This window comes from Lygodium microphyllum, chromosome 24 (genome assembly GCF_053477565.2).
Source record: "Lygodium microphyllum isolate KBCC chromosome 24, Lygodium_microphyllum_v1.1.10, whole genome shotgun sequence".
NCBI classification, from domain to species: Eukaryota; Viridiplantae; Streptophyta; class Polypodiopsida; order Schizaeales; family Lygodiaceae; genus Lygodium; species Lygodium microphyllum.
The window spans coordinates 50,943,812-50,964,068 of record NC_141158.1 but is presented as its reverse complement, the minus strand read 5'-3'; the positions used below and the strand labels follow the sequence as shown (position 1 = coordinate 50,964,068).

The 20,257-nt window shown below is 42.7% G+C and overlaps 3 pseudogenes; all 3 read left to right on the top strand.

Moving 5' to 3' along the window:
• Window positions 1-4,924: 4,924 nt before the first annotated feature.
• Window positions 4,925-5,668, top strand: LOC148015080 (protein transport protein SEC23 E pseudogene; annotated as a pseudogene).
• Window positions 5,669-13,850: 8,182 nt separating this feature from the next.
• On the top strand, window positions 13,851-14,594 carry LOC148015079 (protein transport protein SEC23 E pseudogene; annotated as a pseudogene).
• Window positions 14,595-14,797: 203 nt separating this feature from the next.
• On the top strand, window positions 14,798-18,429 carry LOC148015078 (protein transport protein SEC23 E pseudogene; annotated as a pseudogene).
• The last annotated feature ends 1,828 nt before the right edge of the window (window positions 18,430-20,257 follow it).

The following is a 20,257-nucleotide window of genomic DNA, read 5'->3' as shown; positions in this document are numbered from 1 at the left end:
GAAGACTTCTAGATTGTCTAGAGCTGCCAGGCAGTATATATGCAGGAAGGAGAAAAATTTGAAAAATGCAGGAATTTTGGAGGATGATGAGCACATAGATGGTATGTATGACAGTGTGATTTGTGCAGATACGATGATAGAGATGAGAGATATGCTGAAAACTGATATGCTGAATTGTCATGGTAATGTATTAGTGCAGTCCCTGGACATGTTTCATGAAATTGCAGATTTTATGTCACAGATTGAGTCAGAGGCTGAGGTAACTCAGCAAAGAGTATTGAGTGCTGAAGAAATTCAGCAAACAGAGTTTCCAGCTGGTTATGATCAGCTTTCAGAGAGACAGAGGGCTGAAAATTTTCAGCCAATAGAGTTTATTGCTGAAATATTTCAGCATTCAGAGTTTGGGGCTGTTCCTATGCAGTCCATAGAGCAGAGGGCTGAGAATATTCAGCCATTGGAGTGTAGAATTGCTGATTTACAGCAAGGTTTATGTAATGCAGAAGAGCATAATGAAGCCAGGGTTGACACAAAGTACAAAACTGTGGATAAGAAGGTGAAGCCGGTTGCTGTACCGCTTCCACCTGACAGTGATCAGCAAATAGAGAGGGCTGCTAACCAGCAAATTTTGAGGAATCCGGAGCATATTGGTCATAAATTTTCAACAGAGACACTTGTTGAATTGAAAATTGGAAATGGTGATTTCTTGTTACCCATGGAGAAGCAATGCTTTCAGGAGATGCTTGAGCGTCATGGAAGGGGATTTTCTTTTGTCCCACATGAGATTGGATGTGTGAATCCTGATATTGTTGCTCCTATGGTCATTTTTACTATTCCTCATATTCCATGGAATCTCCGACCTATTCCAGTGCCTAAAGCACACTTGCCAAAGTTGATTGATTTATTGAATGAGAAAATCAAGATGGGAATCCTTGAGCCTTCATCTGCACCATACTCAAACAGGTGGTTTACAGTTCCAAAGAAGAATGGTACTCTTTGATTTATTCAGGACATGCAGCCAGTGAACAGAGTTACTATCAGGAATGTTGGTATTGGTCCAGTTGTGGATGAGTTTGCAGAGGCATTTGCTGGACGTGCCATCTATTCTTTCGGTGATTTATATTCACGTTATGATCAGTTTCAGCTGGCTTTGGAAAGCAAGGACATAACCACCATGAGAACTCCTATTGGGCTTGTCAGGATGTGTACCTTGCCTCAAGGTGCCACTAATTCTGTTGCACATATGATGAATGCCATGCATAAGGTCCTTCGTGATTACATACCTCAGCTTACTATGCCTTTCTTGGATGATGTGCCCATTAAGGGGTGTGCAGAAGAAGAGAAGAATGAGAGCCTAAATGAGCAGGGATGCAGACACTTTGTGGCTGATCATATTTCAGCATGTGAGAAGATTTTGGCCAGGTTAGAAGAAGTGAACTTGACACTTTCAGGGCAAAAATCTGTTTTTGGAGTGAATGAGGTTGTCATTGTTGGGCATATGTGTGGATATTATGGCAGGAAACCCTCACCTGATAAGGTGAATGCTATAGGCAAGATTGCAGAGTATTGTTCTACTACTTCAGAGGTACGGAGATTCATTGGTGCTTGTGTGTTTTATATGATTTGGATACCTCATTTTGCACACATTGCAGATTGTTTGTATCAGCTGCTTCGAAAGGGGCAGAAATTCTATTGGGATGAGAGCCACACTAAAGCCATGCGGAAATTGAAGAAGTTATTGCAGAATGCTCCTACTCTCAGGAAAGCGGATTATAATTATGATAGGCCTATTGTATTGACAGTTGACACTAGTCCAATTGGCATAGGTTGGGCTGTGGGTCAAGATGATGCAGATGGAAATAGGTATGCTATTCGGTTTGGGGTGAAAGTCCTAAACGAGAGACAGAGGAGATATCCGCAAATCAAGAGGGAGTTATTGGGGATTGTCACGGCTCTCAAATGTGACAAGGAGTACTTTATTGGAGCTTTAGTTGTGGTAGAGACAGATTGCTTGCCATTGATTGGTATGATCACGAGTTGCTCTACTCCGGATATAGCTATGTTGAGATGGATTGCATACATCAAGTCATTAAATCCGGAATTTAAACACATAGCAGGGAAGGATAATCCAGTGGCAGATATGTTGTCTAGAGCCAGGTATGATGATGAGGAGACTCTACTTGCAGAAGAGGATGATGCAGAAATTTTAGCCACTATGGTTGATCATGTTTGTCATGTTTATGATATTGTGGCTTTCACAGAAGAGCTCTATGTTGGAGATTGGTTGCAGATTGGCAGGTACCTTAGTACACTAAGCAAAAGAGATGAATGGACAGATGAAGAGTTCAAGAAGATCAGAAGGAAAGCCTATGGTTATTTTCTCAAGGACGGATTTCTTTGGAAGCATCCGAAGAAAAGAGGCGGATTACCTTTGCGGGTTGTCTGCGATAGAGAGACACAGTTACAGGTGATGAGGGAGTTTCATGAGAGTCCTTGGGCTGGTCATAGAGGAGTATGGGCTACTTATGAGAAAATCAGGGAGAAATATTGGTGGAAAGGCATGTACAGAGATGTTTCTCACTTTGTTGAGACTTGCAGAGACTGCCAGATGTATTCAGTAGTGCGTCATAGAGATGAGCTTCATCCGACCTATCCGCTATGCATTCATTATAAGTGGGTAGTTGATTTGGTTACCATGCCTATGGGTCTATGGCAGATGAGGTACATTGTTTTGGCTAGAGAGGATCTTACCAATCATGTTGAGGGTAGATCTTTGAGAACGAAGACCACTAGTGCAGTGTGTAAGTTCTTATTGGAGGAAATTTTCTGCAGGTATGGTTGTGTGGGTAAGATCACTGCGGATCGTGGTGAATTGGATGCAGATGAAGCTAGGGAGTTTTTCTCTCAGCTAGGAATCAAATTGGCTCTAACCACAGCATATAATCCAGAGGGAAATGGGAAGAGTGAAAGAGGGCATCCGCCAATAGTGAAAGCATTAGCCAAAGCATGCAGAGGACGGATTGGAGAATGGCCGAGACTTCTACCATTTGCTTTATGGGCTGATCGTACGACTCATAGTGTTACTACAGGATATATGCCTGCAGAGTTGATGTATGGTCATAAACCTGTTATGCCGATTGAGACTTGTGCTTTGACTTGGTCAGTTTTACCTTGGCAGAAGGATTTGACGAGAGAGGAGCTCTTAGTTCTTCGGATTCGACAGTTGGAGAGGAGACCTGAGGATATTCAGCTAGCTATTGACAGGTTGAGAGTTGCTAGACTAAGGAACAAGGACAGGTTTGATAGCAGGCATCGCTTACGGCCTAGAGCAATAGAAGAGGGAGATTGGGTATTGGTCTTTGATAGCAGCCTTGAAAATCAGCATACTGCACTTCGGAAGATGGTGAAAAGATGGTTTGGGCCATACATAGTTAGACATGTCTTTGATAATGCAACATATGAACTGACAGAATTGGATGGGACAGTGCTTAGAGTGCCAATTGCTGGAAAAAGAATCAAGATTTTCAAGAAAAGAGATGATGAGGATTATGCATTGGAAGAATTTTCGAGAGAAGAGCAACGACAAGAAACTCCAATGGAAGAGACAGATGATATGGCTGAAAATCTTGTTGATCTACTGGAAATGCATAACGAAGAGATTGATTTGTTTGTGGATCTTGATGATAATGATCATGGGTAGTTGGCCCATCCGGAGGATGCGTAGGATTAGAGGGGGTGGATGTCGTATTGCTGCGCATTCGAGGTGTGAAAATCACCCAAAAATTGTGTGTGTGATTTGATACTTTGTATATACTCAGTTGTTGTGTTTACATTTATTTTCTGCGTATGAGTGAACAAATGAGATGCGGACCATTGAAGGTGAAGAACTGATGAGTTGTGGTTTAATGCTGATCCTTGAATGTGAAAAATAGGTGATTTTCAAACTACAATTGTTGGAGATATGCAGTATAGCCAAGAGCTTTTGTATGAGCTAAAACTTCTACAAGCTCTAGAAAAGATAATTTGAATTTGAACTAAAAATAATGATATGTGAGCTACGAAGGCTAAAGAGGGGATTTTTGAAAGGCTAAAGAAGGAGGGAAAAGGAGAGCCGTGCTTTGAGGGGAAAAAGGAGAAGCTTTTGGAGCTATTTTGAGAAGGAGGTATTTTGGGGGGAAGGGAGGCTCCTCAATCGAATCAGGGCGGAAGGAAAAGCATCGCAGAAAAAGAGAGATGGTACTCTGTCGTGGAGACATTCCAATTCATCAAAGGAGATCAAATAGCAAAGGTTTATGGGTGTGCTCGTGTTATCATACACGAAGTAGTCGTCTTCTTCAACTATAGGGAGAAACAGAGGAGGAAAGCAAAAGGCTGCGAGGACGATGCATCGAGAGTGGAGGTCCAGGGGGGATGGGAACTTGGAAAGTAAAATCAGAACATGAAGAACAGGGGAAGATAATCCTAATTAAGGGGAAAACGTAATGCTCTGGGGGAATCGGGAGTATAAGTTCTCTACTCTGTAATTAAAGCAGGATAACAGATGTTGACGGAATCAAGGAGGAAGTGGTGCTCTCTCCTGCGCATTGTCTCTATTGGATTGCTACGGGAGAAGAACATCGCCTTGTAGGATCTACGAGGAAGAGAATCGGAAAAGCTGAAGCTGGGGGAAAATCGATTTTGGGCGAACCTGGCAGATGTCCTTGCATATCGAAAGACACCAGCAGAATTAAAATCAGAAGGTGCGCCTGATCAACTTGTGCCTCACAAGACATTCTCTGGAAATTGTCCATCACTGAGCATGTTGTTACCCAATCTTACGCCATATACTATTGGTCAGCTATTGGCTATTTATGAGCATCGGATTGCTGTTCAACGCTTCATTTGGGGAATCTAATGCTGGGGAATCACAGGCCTGAACGTCATCGGCATGGCGGCCTGCATAACAGATTTGTTTGACAGTGCAAGTTCCTCACACATTATCAGGATCCGGATGGCAAAGGGAGATGACGTTGCAGAGATCAGAATGCACGCTTCTTCTTCCAGAGATCCGTTGTCACCGATGCCTGGAGAGCCAAGACAAAGGCAGTTTTCAGATTAGGCGATGACTTGGAGAAGCTTTCGCTAAAGGACCTGATCTGTTTGGAGCAGCAAATTCATAACAGCCTTGGACAAATTTGTGCTATGACTCAGTACACCGAGATGGGGTGACAACTCTTACAAGGTGCTGGGTAGATGGTTCAGCAGTTATACAGAGGACTTGATAATGGGCTTTGACCAAGAGATAGATGCTATAGTTTTGGCTCGTTTAGCATCACACAAAATGGAGACAGAGGAGGAATTTGATGCAACTCGATGAGAGAGTGTAATAAATTCTGTAGTGATGATTCAGCCATCATTGATTACTTATGCCCTCAATGCTCCACCAGAGCCAGCCCTCCTTGATGTTGCAACAATAACAGCAGACAGGATACCTCTATTGGATGCGTATTTCAGTGTAGTGGTCTTCCATGGAGCAACAATAGCACAGCGATGCAATGTAGGCTATCATAAACAGCCTGAGTACCAGGCTCTTGCAGAACTTCTTCAAGCACCCTTGGATGATGCTCAAGCAATCATTACAGAGCGTTTTCCAGTTCCCAGACTTATGGTTTGTGATCAATATGGGTCTTAGGCTCGGTTTTTTTTTTAACTTGCAAAACTGAACCCTTCAGCAACTTATAACTCAACTCTTTGCCCCTCCTTTCAAAATCTATCTGTCTCCAGCTGGCTGTAAGTGATTGTATGATCATAGGAAAGATATGTTAATAGATACATGCATTAGAGAGATGTTTCTATGGTTGCTTACTGCTGCTAGAAAAGGTTAATATTTATACAATGTCAAGTGAATACATACCATCTATTGGTCAATACAAGGACAAAGGTTACATGTATGAAAGATGTAAAAAACAGATCTGAAGGTTACAATCAAGAAGAAACACAAAGATTTTCTGGGTTTAAGAATGGTTCATGCAAGTCAATGCAAAGCAGCTCTAACAACTCTGCTTCAGACTCTGCTTTACTAAATAAAACAGAGTCTTGACATTATTTTCTCATCTTGATTATTCACCTGTTCAATCTCTTATCTTGAAATTTATCAAGATCTTCTGAAGACACGACTTTGTTTTCATAAACCCTTCGACATCTTTGGTGAACCCGACGTGAAAGCGTCGTAGAAATTTCAGGATGGGAGATACTTCAGCCTCTATTTCAGCTTCCTCTACAACTCCAGCTGCCTCTACTTTAGCTCCATCAATGACTGCTGCGTCAAGTACTTCAACGGAGGATCTAAAACAGATTTTGCAGAATATGTCCATGTATATGCAGCTCCAAAATCAGCAAACACAAATGTATATGCAGCAGCAACAACAATTGCATCAACAACAGTTGTCTCAGTAAAGGCAACTCTATTCGGAGCAGGAGAATGCAAACAGCGCAACTAAGGCTATTGAAGCAGTTGAGAGTGAGAAGAAGCTATTTGATGGGCGGAATGTTTCAGCATATTTGAAGACATATGAGATCAAGATGGGGTTTTTTGGAGTTCCTGCTGGACTTATGAGTAAGTACTTCCTTCGTCTTGTCACTCTTGCTTTGAGGACAAAGGTGACTGATTTATTTATTCAAAATACACATTGGCAAGATTTTAAGAAGGCTCTTAAAGAAGAATATTTCCTTGAGGACTTTGGTATGGCTACTCGACGGTCATTCCGAGAGTGGGTCTACATGCCAAACAAAGGTCTTGCTGCTTCGGAGTTGATTCGAGAATTTGAAGAAAGGTATAGTCAGCTTGATGCCATTGAACAAAGAGCATTGGATGTTGAAAAAGTTGAGCTTTTCTTGCAAGCTGCAGATCATGCTCTTCAAGAAGAATTGGGTGAGCTTCTTGAAGATCGCACAAAGCCTATGGGTCTTAAAACTGATTGGCAGGATGCTCAGGATGCAGTCTCGACATTGACCAAGAGGAGGATATGGAAGACTCGCCTACAGAATGGTTCCATGACACCTACACCATCATCTGCTCCTATGCCTACTTCTATCCCTGTTATTTCTTCTCCTCCTCAGCCAGTTTCTTGGCCTATGCCAGTGCCTACTGTTTCTACTCCACCTATTCCTCCTGTTCCACGACCGATGCCTACACCTTCTGCTCCAAAACCATCCGCTCCATCCGTGCCTACTTCTCTTGATGACATAATCAAAGGTATCACAGATTTGACACTTGAGTCAGTCAAAGCGGAGTTGGTGGGTAAGTTGAAGGAGCAGTTTGCTTCGACTGTGCCTGCTACTTCTTCTAGTGCTCCTATTGCACCTAGGAGTACTCCTAGTGCACCTAGGAGAGATCGGAGATGTATTTGGTGTGATAGTACGGAGCATCAGCATTGCAGGGATTGTGACTCTTTCCAGGATGCAAGGAGGCAGAATTTGGTATATTGGGGGCAAGATGGTAAGATTTGGTTGACTGAGACAGGAGCTCCACTTGCTACCAACTTTGGTAAAGGTGGAATGAAGAAGTTAGTGGAGGACATGGCTGCGCGTACTTCTTATGTGACGGCTAGAGGTGATGCTTCTGCATATGGAGTACAGATTGAGAAGGGATCGGAGACTCAGTCCACACTATGGACTTATGCTATGGAGACTGCAAACAAGGGAAAAATTCAGCAAACTGTTTTGACTAGTGCTGGCTCTAGCATCACATCAGAGACAGGATGGGACTCGCCTGTTGACAGGTATTCTATTTATGCTTATTTGGCTAAATCTCATGGTGCAGATGTATTTGTTGAGGAGAAGCGTAAGAGGGATGAAGACAACCCAAGTACAGCTAAGAAGACTAGAGGGGGTGAGTTTGTTACTCCACCTACTGCAGGACCGTCTTCAAGACCAGGGCCAGATCAACAGATGGAGGATGCTCAAAAGAGAGAAAAGAGGCAAGAGCCTAGAGAGAGAAAGCAGCCAGGATTCAGATTGATGTCCGATATTGAGACATCTACAGATATGAAGAAAATCTTTAATGATAAGATACTTGGCAGTGAGGTGACTTTCACTATTTCTGAGATTTTGGGCATCTCAAAAAGAGAGTTTCAGGATCAGTTTCAGGAGGTCCTGAAGAGGAAAAGACATGCATTGGCTACCACTGATACACAGGGAGTTTTGATTGGAGAGTTGGATGATGATGATGATGAGGTTATGGTTGATAATGCTTCTGTTTTGCCACAGGTAGAGAAGAGGGTTCAGCCTATGCATTATGCTGAAATTGATGAGCCTGTTTTGATACCACGTAGTCACTTTTCGCGGAGCCATTGGGCTAGGGCAACTACAGAGACGATGGTAAAGGTTGGAGAAAAACAGGTGCCTTATGTTGCATTGGTTGATCATGGTTCAGAGATTAATCTCATTGTTCGTGGAGTTTATGAGAGTAACAGATGGCCTATGGATGTAGAGCATGGATGGCGTATGAGAGCCGCCAATAACACTGCAGGTGATTTATATGCTGCTTGCCCTAGTGTCAGGGTTTCTATTGGTGATGTAGAGGAGGATTTTCATTTCTTTGTGCAGGATTCATGGTCTTATCCCATAATTCTTGGTCAGCCATTCATTACAGAGATGCGCATGGAGACAAAGGTCATGGATGATGGATCTGCTTATGCACGGATTCGCAGTAAAGATGGTATGAGAGCAGTTCAGTTTATGACTGTATGTGTGAACCATGTTAGAAACAGGGATACTCTCAGAGATGCACCCTTGCCCACTGTGAGGGATTCGGGTTTTCATTAGGTACCGCTGTTTCGCGAGACGAAGGTGGTACAGAGGAGAGGAGATTGGAGTTCTCGCCTCCTGGCAGCAGTGTTTTCTCTTCCGGTTATGTTGGGATTTCAGCAAACAGTTCAATGAGCTATCAGAAGACTTCTAGATTGTCTAGAGCTGCCAGGCAGTATATATGCAGGAAGGAGAAAAATTTGAAAAATGCAGGAATTTTGGAGGATGATGAGCACATAGATGGTATGTATGACAGTGTGATTTGTGCAGATACGATGATAGAGATGAGAGATATGCTGAAAACTGATATGCTGAATTGTCATGGTAATGTATTAGTGCAGTCCCTGGACATGTTTCATGAAATTGCAGATTTTATGTCACAGATTGAGTCAGAGGCTGAGGTAACTCAGCAAAGAGTATTGAGTGCTGAAGAAATTCAGCAAACAGAGTTTCCAGCTGGTTATGATCAGCTTTCAGAGAGACAGAGGGCTGAAAATTTTCAGCCAATAGAGTTTATTGCTGAAATATTTCAGCATTCAGAGTTTGGGGCTGTTCCTATGCAGTCCATAGAGCAGAGGGCTGAGAATATTCAGCCATTGGAGTGTAGAATTGCTGATTTACAGCAAGGTTTATGTAATGCAGAAGAGCATAATGAAGCCAGGGTTGACACAAAGTACAAAACTGTGGATAAGAAGGTGAAGCCGGTTGCTGTACCGCTTCCACCTGACAGTGATCAGCAAATAGAGAGGGCTGCTAACCAGCAAATTTTGAGGAATCCGGAGCATATTGGTCATAAATTTTCAACAGAGACACTTGTTGAATTGAAAATTGGAAATGGTGATTTCTTGTTACCCATGGAGAAGCAATGCTTTCAGGAGATGCTTGAGCGTCATGGAAGGGGATTTTCTTTTGTCCCACATGAGATTGGATGTGTGAATCCTGATATTGTTGCTCCTATGGTCATTTTTACTATTCCTCATATTCCATGGAATCTCCGACCTATTCCAGTGCCTAAAGCACACTTGCCAAAGTTGATTGATTTATTGAATGAGAAAATCAAGATGGGAATCCTTGAGCCTTCATCTGCACCATACTCAAACAGGTGGTTTACAGTTCCAAAGAAGAATGGTACTCTTTGATTTATTCAGGACATGCAGCCAGTGAACAGAGTTACTATCAGGAATGTTGGTATTGGTCCAGTTGTGGATGAGTTTGCAGAGGCATTTGCTGGACGTGCCATCTATTCTTTCGGTGATTTATATTCACGTTATGATCAGTTTCAGCTGGCTTTGGAAAGCAAGGACATAACCACCATGAGAACTCCTATTGGGCTTGTCAGGATGTGTACCTTGCCTCAAGGTGCCACTAATTCTGTTGCACATATGATGAATGCCATGCATAAGGTCCTTCGTGATTACATACCTCAGCTTACTATGCCTTTCTTGGATGATGTGCCCATTAAGGGGTGTGCAGAAGAAGAGAAGAATGAGAGCCTAAATGAGCAGGGATGCAGACACTTTGTGGCTGATCATATTTCAGCATGTGAGAAGATTTTGGCCAGGTTAGAAGAAGTGAACTTGACACTTTCAGGGCAAAAATCTGTTTTTGGAGTGAATGAGGTTGTCATTGTTGGGCATATGTGTGGATATTATGGCAGGAAACCCTCACCTGATAAGGTGAATGCTATAGGCAAGATTGCAGAGTATTGTTCTACTACTTCAGAGGTACGGAGATTCATTGGTGCTTGTGTGTTTTATATGATTTGGATACCTCATTTTGCACACATTGCAGATTGTTTGTATCAGCTGCTTCGAAAGGGGCAGAAATTCTATTGGGATGAGAGCCACACTAAAGCCATGCGGAAATTGAAGAAGTTATTGCAGAATGCTCCTACTCTCAGGAAAGCGGATTATAATTATGATAGGCCTATTGTATTGACAGTTGACACTAGTCCAATTGGCATAGGTTGGGCTGTGGGTCAAGATGATGCAGATGGAAATAGGTATGCTATTCGGTTTGGGGTGAAAGTCCTAAACGAGAGACAGAGGAGATATCCGCAAATCAAGAGGGAGTTATTGGGGATTGTCACGGCTCTCAAATGTGACAAGGAGTACTTTATTGGAGCTTTAGTTGTGGTAGAGACAGATTGCTTGCCATTGATTGGTATGATCACGAGTTGCTCTACTCCGGATATAGCTATGTTGAGATGGATTGCATACATCAAGTCATTAAATCCGGAATTTAAACACATAGCAGGGAAGGATAATCCAGTGGCAGATATGTTGTCTAGAGCCAGGTATGATGATGAGGAGACTCTACTTGCAGAAGAGGATGATGCAGAAATTTTAGCCACTATGGTTGATCATGTTTGTCATGTTTATGATATTGTGGCTTTCACAGAAGAGCTCTATGTTGGAGATTGGTTGCAGATTGGCAGGTACCTTAGTACACTAAGCAAAAGAGATGAATGGACAGATGAAGAGTTCAAGAAGATCAGAAGGAAAGCCTATGGTTATTTTCTCAAGGACGGATTTCTTTGGAAGCATCCGAAGAAAAGAGGCGGATTACCTTTGCGGGTTGTCTGCGATAGAGAGACACAGTTACAGGTGATGAGGGAGTTTCATGAGAGTCCTTGGGCTGGTCATAGAGGAGTATGGGCTACTTATGAGAAAATCAGGGAGAAATATTGGTGGAAAGGCATGTACAGAGATGTTTCTCACTTTGTTGAGACTTGCAGAGACTGCCAGATGTATTCAGTAGTGCGTCATAGAGATGAGCTTCATCCGACCTATCCGCTATGCATTCATTATAAGTGGGTAGTTGATTTGGTTACCATGCCTATGGGTCTATGGCAGATGAGGTACATTGTTTTGGCTAGAGAGGATCTTACCAATCATGTTGAGGGTAGATCTTTGAGAACGAAGACCACTAGTGCAGTGTGTAAGTTCTTATTGGAGGAAATTTTCTGCAGGTATGGTTGTGTGGGTAAGATCACTGCGGATCGTGGTGAATTGGATGCAGATGAAGCTAGGGAGTTTTTCTCTCAGCTAGGAATCAAATTGGCTCTAACCACAGCATATAATCCAGAGGGAAATGGGAAGAGTGAAAGAGGGCATCCGCCAATAGTGAAAGCATTAGCCAAAGCATGCAGAGGACGGATTGGAGAATGGCCGAGACTTCTACCATTTGCTTTATGGGCTGATCGTACGACTCATAGTGTTACTACAGGATATATGCCTGCAGAGTTGATGTATGGTCATAAACCTGTTATGCCGATTGAGACTTGTGCTTTGACTTGGTCAGTTTTACCTTGGCAGAAGGATTTGACGAGAGAGGAGCTCTTAGTTCTTCGGATTCGACAGTTGGAGAGGAGACCTGAGGATATTCAGCTAGCTATTGACAGGTTGAGAGTTGCTAGACTAAGGAACAAGGACAGGTTTGATAGCAGGCATCGCTTACGGCCTAGAGCAATAGAAGAGGGAGATTGGGTATTGGTCTTTGATAGCAGCCTTGAAAATCAGCATACTGCACTTCGGAAGATGGTGAAAAGATGGTTTGGGCCATACATAGTTAGACATGTCTTTGATAATGCAACATATGAACTGACAGAATTGGATGGGACAGTGCTTAGAGTGCCAATTGCTGGAAAAAGAATCAAGATTTTCAAGAAAAGAGATGATGAGGATTATGCATTGGAAGAATTTTCGAGAGAAGAGCAACGACAAGAAACTCCAATGGAAGAGACAGATGATATGGCTGAAAATCTTGTTGATCTACTGGAAATGCATAACGAAGAGATTGATTTGTTTGTGGATCTTGATGATAATGATCATGGGTAGTTGGCCCATCCGGAGGATGCGTAGGATTAGAGGGGGTGGATGTCGTATTGCTGCGCATTCGAGGTGTGAAAATCACCCAAAAATTGTGTGTGTGATTTGATACTTTGTATATACTCAGTTGTTGTGTTTACATTTATTTTCTGCGTATGAGTGAACAAATGAGATGCGGACCATTGAAGGTGAAGAACTGATGAGTTGTGGTTTAATGCTGATCCTTGAATGTGAAAAATAGGTGATTTTCAAACTACAATTGTTGGAGATATGCAGTATAGCCAAGAGCTTTTGTATGAGCTAAAACTTCTACAAGCTCTAGAAAAGATAATTTGAATTTGAACTAAAAATAATGATATGTGAGCTACGAAGGCTAAAGAGGGGATTTTTGAAAGGCTAAAGAAGGAGGGAAAAGGAGAGCCGTGCTTTGAGGGGAAAAAGGAGAAGCTTTTGGAGCTATTTTGAGAAGGAGGTATTTTGGGGGGAAGGGAGGCTCCTCAATCGAATCAGGGCGGAAGGAAAAGCATCGCAGAAAAAGAGAGATGGTACTCTGTCGTGGAGACATTCCAATTCATCAAAGGAGATCAAATAGCAAAGGTTTATGGGTGTGCTCGTGTTATCATACACGAAGTAGTCGTCTTCTTCAACTATAGGGAGAAACAGAGGAGGAAAGCAAAAGGCTGCGAGGACGATGCATCGAGAGTGGAGGTCCAGGGGGGATGGGAACTTGGAAAGTAAAATCAGAACATGAAGAACAGGGGAAGATAATCCTAATTAAGGGGAAAACGTAATGCTCTGGGGGAATCGGGAGTATAAGTTCTCTACTCTGTAATTAAAGCAGGATAACAGATGTTGACGGAATCAAGGAGGAAGTGGTGCTCTCTCCTGCGCATTGTCTCTATTGGATTGCTACGGGAGAAGAACATCGCCTTGTAGGATCTACGAGGAAGAGAATCGGAAAAGCTGAAGCTGGGGGAAAATCGATTTTGGGCGAACCTGGCAGATGTCCTTGCATATCGAAAGACACCAGCAGAATTAAAATCAGAAGGTGCGCCTGATCAACTTGTGCCTCACAAGACATTCTCTGGAAATTGTCCATCACTGAGCATGTTGTTACCCAATCTTACGCCATATACTATTGGTCAGCTATTGGCTATTTATGAGCATCGGATTGCTGTTCAACGCTTCATTTGGGGAATCTAATGCTGGGGAATCACAGGCCTGAACGTCATCGGCATGGCGGCCTGCATAACAGATTTGTTTGACAGTGCAAGTTCCTCACACATTATCAGGATCCGGATGGCAAAGGGAGATGACGTTGCAGAGATCAGAATGCACGCTTCTTCTTCCAGAGATCCGTTGTCACCGATGCCTGGAGAGCCAAGACAAAGGCAGTTTTCAGATTAGGCGATGACTTGGAGAAGCTTTCGCTAAAGGACCTGATCTGTTTGGAGCAGCAAATTCATAACAGCCTTGGACAAATTTGTGCTATGACTCAGTACACCGAGATGGGGTGACAACTCTTACAAGGTGCTGGGTAGATGGTTCAGCAGTTATACAGAGGACTTGATAATGGGCTTTGACCAAGAGATAGATGCTATAGTTTTGGCTCGTTTAGCATCACACAAAATGGAGACAGAGGAGGAATTTGATGCAACTCGATGAGAGAGTGTAATAAATTCTGTAGTGATGATTCAGCCATCATTGATTACTTATGCCCTCAATGCTCCACCAGAGCCAGCCCTCCTTGATGTTGCAACAATAACAGCAGACAGGATACCTCTATTGGATGCGTATTTCAGTGTAGTGGTCTTCCATGGAGCAACAATAGCACAGCGATGCAATGTAGGCTATCATAAACAGCCTGAGTACCAGGCTCTTGCAGAACTTCTTCAAGCACCCTTGGATGATGCTCAAGCAATCATTACAGAGCGTTTTCCAGTTCCCAGACTTATGGTTTGTGATCAATATGGGTCTTAGGCTCGGTTTTTTTTTTAACTTGCAAAACTGAACCCTTCAGCAACTTATAACTCAACTCTTTGCCCCTCCTTTCAAAATCTATCTGTCTCCAGCTGGCTGTAAGTGATTGTATGATCATAGGAAAGATATGTTAATAGATACATGCATTAGAGAGATGTTTCTATGGTTGCTTACTGCTGCTAGAAAAGGTTAATATTTATACAATGTCAAGTGAATACATACCATCTATTGGTCAATACAAGGACAAAGGTTACATGTATGAAAGATGTAAAAAACAGATCTGAAGGTTACAATCAAGAAGAAACACAAAGATTTTCTGGGTTTAAGAATGGTTCATGCAAGTCAATGCAAAGCAGCTCTAACAACTCTGCTTCAGACTCTGCTTTACTAAATAAAACAGAGTCTTGACATTATTTTCTCATCTTGATTATTCACCTGTTCAATCTCTTATCTTGAAATTTATCAAGATCTTCTGAAGACACGACTTTGTTTTCATAAACCCTTCGACATCTTTGGTGAACCCGACGTGAAAGCGTCGTAGAAATTTCAGGATGGGAGATACTTCAGCCTCTATTTCAGCTTCCTCTACAACTCCAGCTGCCTCTACTTTAGCTCCATCAATGACTGCTGCGTCAAGTACTTCAACGGAGGATCTAAAACAGATTTTGCAGAATATGTCCATGTATATGCAGCTCCAAAATCAGCAAACACAAATGTATATGCAGCAGCAACAACAATTGCATCAACAACAGTTGTCTCAGTAAAGGCAACTCTATTCGGAGCAGGAGAATGCAAACAGCGCAACTAAGGCTATTGAAGCAGTTGAGAGTGAGAAGAAGCTATTTGATGGGCGGAATGTTTCAGCATATTTGAAGACATATGAGATCAAGATGGGGTTTTTTGGAGTTCCTGCTGGACTTATGAGTAAGTACTTCCTTCGTCTTGTCACTCTTGCTTTGAGGACAAAGGTGACTGATTTATTTATTCAAAATACACATTGGCAAGATTTTAAGAAGGCTCTTAAAGAAGAATATTTCCTTGAGGACTTTGGTATGGCTACTCGACGGTCATTCCGAGAGTGGGTCTACATGCCAAACAAAGGTCTTGCTGCTTCGGAGTTGATTCGAGAATTTGAAGAAAGGTATAGTCAGCTTGATGCCATTGAACAAAGAGCATTGGATGTTGAAAAAGTTGAGCTTTTCTTGCAAGCTGCAGATCATGCTCTTCAAGAAGAATTGGGTGAGCTTCTTGAAGATCGCACAAAGCCTATGGGTCTTAAAACTGATTGGCAGGATGCTCAGGATGCAGTCTCGACATTGACCAAGAGGAGGATATGGAAGACTCGCCTACAGAATGGTTCCATGACACCTACACCATCATCTGCTCCTATGCCTACTTCTATCCCTGTTATTTCTTCTCCTCCTCAGCCAGTTTCTTGGCCTATGCCAGTGCCTACTGTTTCTACTCCACCTATTCCTCCTGTTCCACGACCGATGCCTACACCTTCTGCTCCAAAACCATCCGCTCCATCCGTGCCTACTTCTCTTGATGACATAATCAAAGGTATCACAGATTTGACACTTGAGTCAGTCAAAGCGGAGTTGGTGGGTAAGTTGAAGGAGCAGTTTGCTTCGACTGTGCCTGCTACTTCTTCTAGTGCTCCTATTGCACCTAGGAGTACTCCTAGTGCACCTAGGAGAGATCGGAGATGTATTTGGTGTGATAGTACGGAGCATCAGCATTGCAGGGATTGTGACTCTTTCCAGGATGCAAGGAGGCAGAATTTGGTATATTGGGGGCAAGATGGTAAGATTTGGTTGACTGAGACAGGAGCTCCACTTGCTACCAACTTTGGTAAAGGTGGAATGAAGAAGTTAGTGGAGGACATGGCTGCGCGTACTTCTTATGTGACGGCTAGAGGTGATGCTTCTGCATATGGAGTACAGATTGAGAAGGGATCGGAGACTCAGTCCACACTATGGACTTATGCTATGGAGACTGCAAACAAAAAATTCAGCAAACTGTTTTGACTAGTGCTGGCTCTAGCATCACATCAGAGACAGGATGGGACTCGCCTGTTGACAGGTATTCTATTTATGCTTATTTGGCTAAATCTCATGGTGCAGATGTATTTGTTGAGGAGAAGCGTAAGAGGGATGAAGACAACCCAAGTACAGCTAAGAAGACTAGAGGGGGTGAGTTTGTTACTCCACCTACTGCAGGACCGTCTTCAAGACCAGGGCCAGATCGACAGATGGAGGATGCTCAAAAGAGAGAAAAGAGGCAAGAGCCTAGAGAGAGAAAGCAGCCAGGATTCAAATTGATGTCCGATATTGAGACATCTACAGATATGAAGAAAATCTTTAATGATAAGATACTTGGCAGTGAGGTGACTTTCACTATTTCTGAGATTTTGGGAATCTCAAAAAGAGAGTTTCAGGATCAGTTTCAGGAGGTCCTGAAGAGGAAAAGACATGCATTGGCTACCACTGATACACAGGGAGTTTTGATTGGAGAGTTGGATGATGATGATGATGAGGTTATGGTTGATAATGCTTCTGTTTTGCCACAGGTAGAGAAGAGGGTTCAGCCTATGCATTACGCTGAAATTGATGAGCCTGTTTTGATACCACGTAGTCACTTTTCGCGGAGCCATTGGGCTAGGGCAACTACAGAGACGATGGTAAAGGTTGGAGAAAAACAGGTGCCTTATGTTGCATTGGTTGATCATGGTTCAGAGATTAATCTCATTGTTCGTGGAGTTTATGAGAGTAACAGATGGCCTATGGATGTAGAGCATGGATGGCGTATGAGAGCCGCCAATAACACTGCAGGTGATTTATATGCTGCTTGCCCTAGTGTCAGGGTTTCTATTGGTGATGTAGAGGAGGATTTTCATTTCTTTGTGTAGGATTCATGCTCTTATCCCATAATTCTTGGTCAGCCATTCATTACAGAGATGCGCATGGAGACAAAGGTCATGGATGATGGATCTGCTTATGCACGGATTCGCAGTAAAGATGGTATGAGAGCAGTTCAGCTTATGACTGTATGTGTGAACCATGTTAGAAACAGGGATACTCTCAGAGATGCACCCTTGCCCACTGTGAGGGATTCGGGTTTTCATTAGGTACGGCCGTTTCGCGAGACGACGGTGGTACAGACGACGCTTCTTCTTCCAGAGACCCGTTGTCACCGATGCCTGGAGAGCCAAGACAAAGGCAGTTTTCAGATTAGGCGATGACTTGGAGAAGCTTTCGCTAAAGGACCTGATCTGTTTGGAGCAGTAAATTCATAACAGCCTTGGACAAATTTGTGCTATGACTCAGTACACCGAGATGGGGTGACAACTCTTACAAGGTGCTGGGTAGATGGTTCAGCAGTTATACAGAGGACTTGATAATGGGCTTTGACCAAGAGATAGATGCTATAGTTTTGGCTCGTTTAGCATCACACAAAATGGAGACAGAGGAGGAATTTGATGCAACTCGATGAGAGAGTGTAATAAATTCTGTAGTGATGATTCAGCCATCATTGATTACTTATGCCCTCAATGCTCCACCAGAGCCAGCCCTCCTTGATGTTACAACAATAACAGTAGACAGGATACCTCTATTGGATGCGTATTTCAGTGTAGTGGTCTTCCATGGAGCAACAATAGCACAGCGATGCAATGCAGGCTATCATAAACAGCCTGAGTACCAGGCTCTTGCAGAACTTCTTCAAGCACCCTTGGATGATGCTCAAGCAATCATTACAGAGCGTTTTCCAGTTCCCAGACTTGTGGTTTGTGATCAATATGGGTCTTAGGCTCGGTTTTTTTTTTACTTGCAAAACTGAACCCTTCAGCAACTTATAACTCAACTCTTTGCCCCTCCTTTCAAAATCTATCTGTCTCCAGCTGGCTGTAAGTGATTGTATGATCATAGGAAAGATATGTTAATAGATACATGCATTAGAGAGATGTTTCTATGGAATGCTTACTGCTACTAGAAAAGGTTAATATTTATACAATGTCAAGTGAATACATACCATCTGTTGGTCAATACAAGGACAAAGGTTACATGTATGAAAGATGTAAAAAACAGATCTGAAGGTTACAATCAAGAAGAAACACAAAGATTTTCTGGGTTTAAGAATGGTTCATGCAAGTCAATGCAAAGCAGCTCTAACAACTCTGCTTCAAACTCTGCTTTACTAAATAAAACAGAGTCTTGACATTATTTTCTCATCTTGATTATTCACCTGTTCAATCTCTTATCTTGAAATTTATCAAGATCTTCTAAAGACGCGACTTTGTTTTCATAAACCCTTCGACAACGTGGTAACTTCCGTGATGGGTGGCTACAGTCCTTGTCAATCCAAAAAAATGTCAGGTTACGATCCTCATTTTTTTCTCGAGATCTTCTCTATTTAATGATTTTAGAGTTCTTCAAGTCTACTTTGCGAGAAGTCGGGAATATTTTAAATCAAAGTCAGGATATCACATCCTTTCCCCCTTAGAGGAATCAAGATATTGTCAAGATTGTGGGAGAGAAGGAAGGAGTCTCACTTATAGCTTTCTTGCTTGCACAATGGGGGAAGACACACAAGGGTGGAGGCTGAAAACTGTTTTTCTCTTCTTAGTTGTGGAAGCCAAAAGAACTCAAGTACAAAGAAATAGAAGAACCCTAGATATGGGTCTCAAAACCAAACTCAACTAACTAAGGTGGCATACTAACTGAGCCATGAACTAGAGTAGATAAGGATAGCTATCATGTAGCTATTATTCAGGGGCGGTGTACCAACCGCATCTGCAACTGACAAGTCGGTGACATAAATACACAACGGTCACCCTGGCGTATCACGAGTGGAGCTCGATATCTCAACACTCCCCCTCGAGCTCAATCCCAATTCCTGCACACCAAGCAGGTCTCTGAACTTGCGCAGCTTCTCTGCACCCAATGCCTTCGTGAATATGTCAGCTACCTGATCCTCTGTGCTGACATAAACTAGATCAATAAGACCTAGTAAAACCCTCTCTCGCACATAGTGATAATGCACCTCAATGTGCTTTATTCTAGCATGATAGAGTGGGTTATTTGCCAAGTGTATACTACTCATGTTGTCACAATAAATGACAACTAGCCCATCTGTAGACTGATGCATATCATAAAGTAGCTTATGCAACCAAGCTACCTCATATGCAGCCATTGCTGCACCCCTGTACTCAGCCTCTGTGCTCGACAAGGCAACTGTAGGCTGTTTCTTGCTGCTCCAAGTGACTGCAGCACTCCCAAAAGAGAACACATATCCACTGGTAGATCGTCTATCAGAAATACTACCAGCCCAATCAGCATCAGTGTATCCATGCAACTGTATCTGAACCCCAGTCTCATAAAATAGTCCATACTGCAATGTGGACTTCACATACCTGAGTATGCGTCTACCCGCATCCAAATGTGGTTTCCTTGGAGCCTGCATAAACTGACTTACCAATCCAACAACATAGCTCAAATCTGGCCTGGTAATAGTCATATAAATCAAACTTCCTACTATGCGTCTGTACATAGTAGGGTCTTCTAGAAGCTCACCTGCATCTGTGCTCAGCTTCACATTCTGCTCCAAAGGAACTGAAATAGGCTTACAGCCTGTCATCCCATATTTGGACAGCATGTCCAATC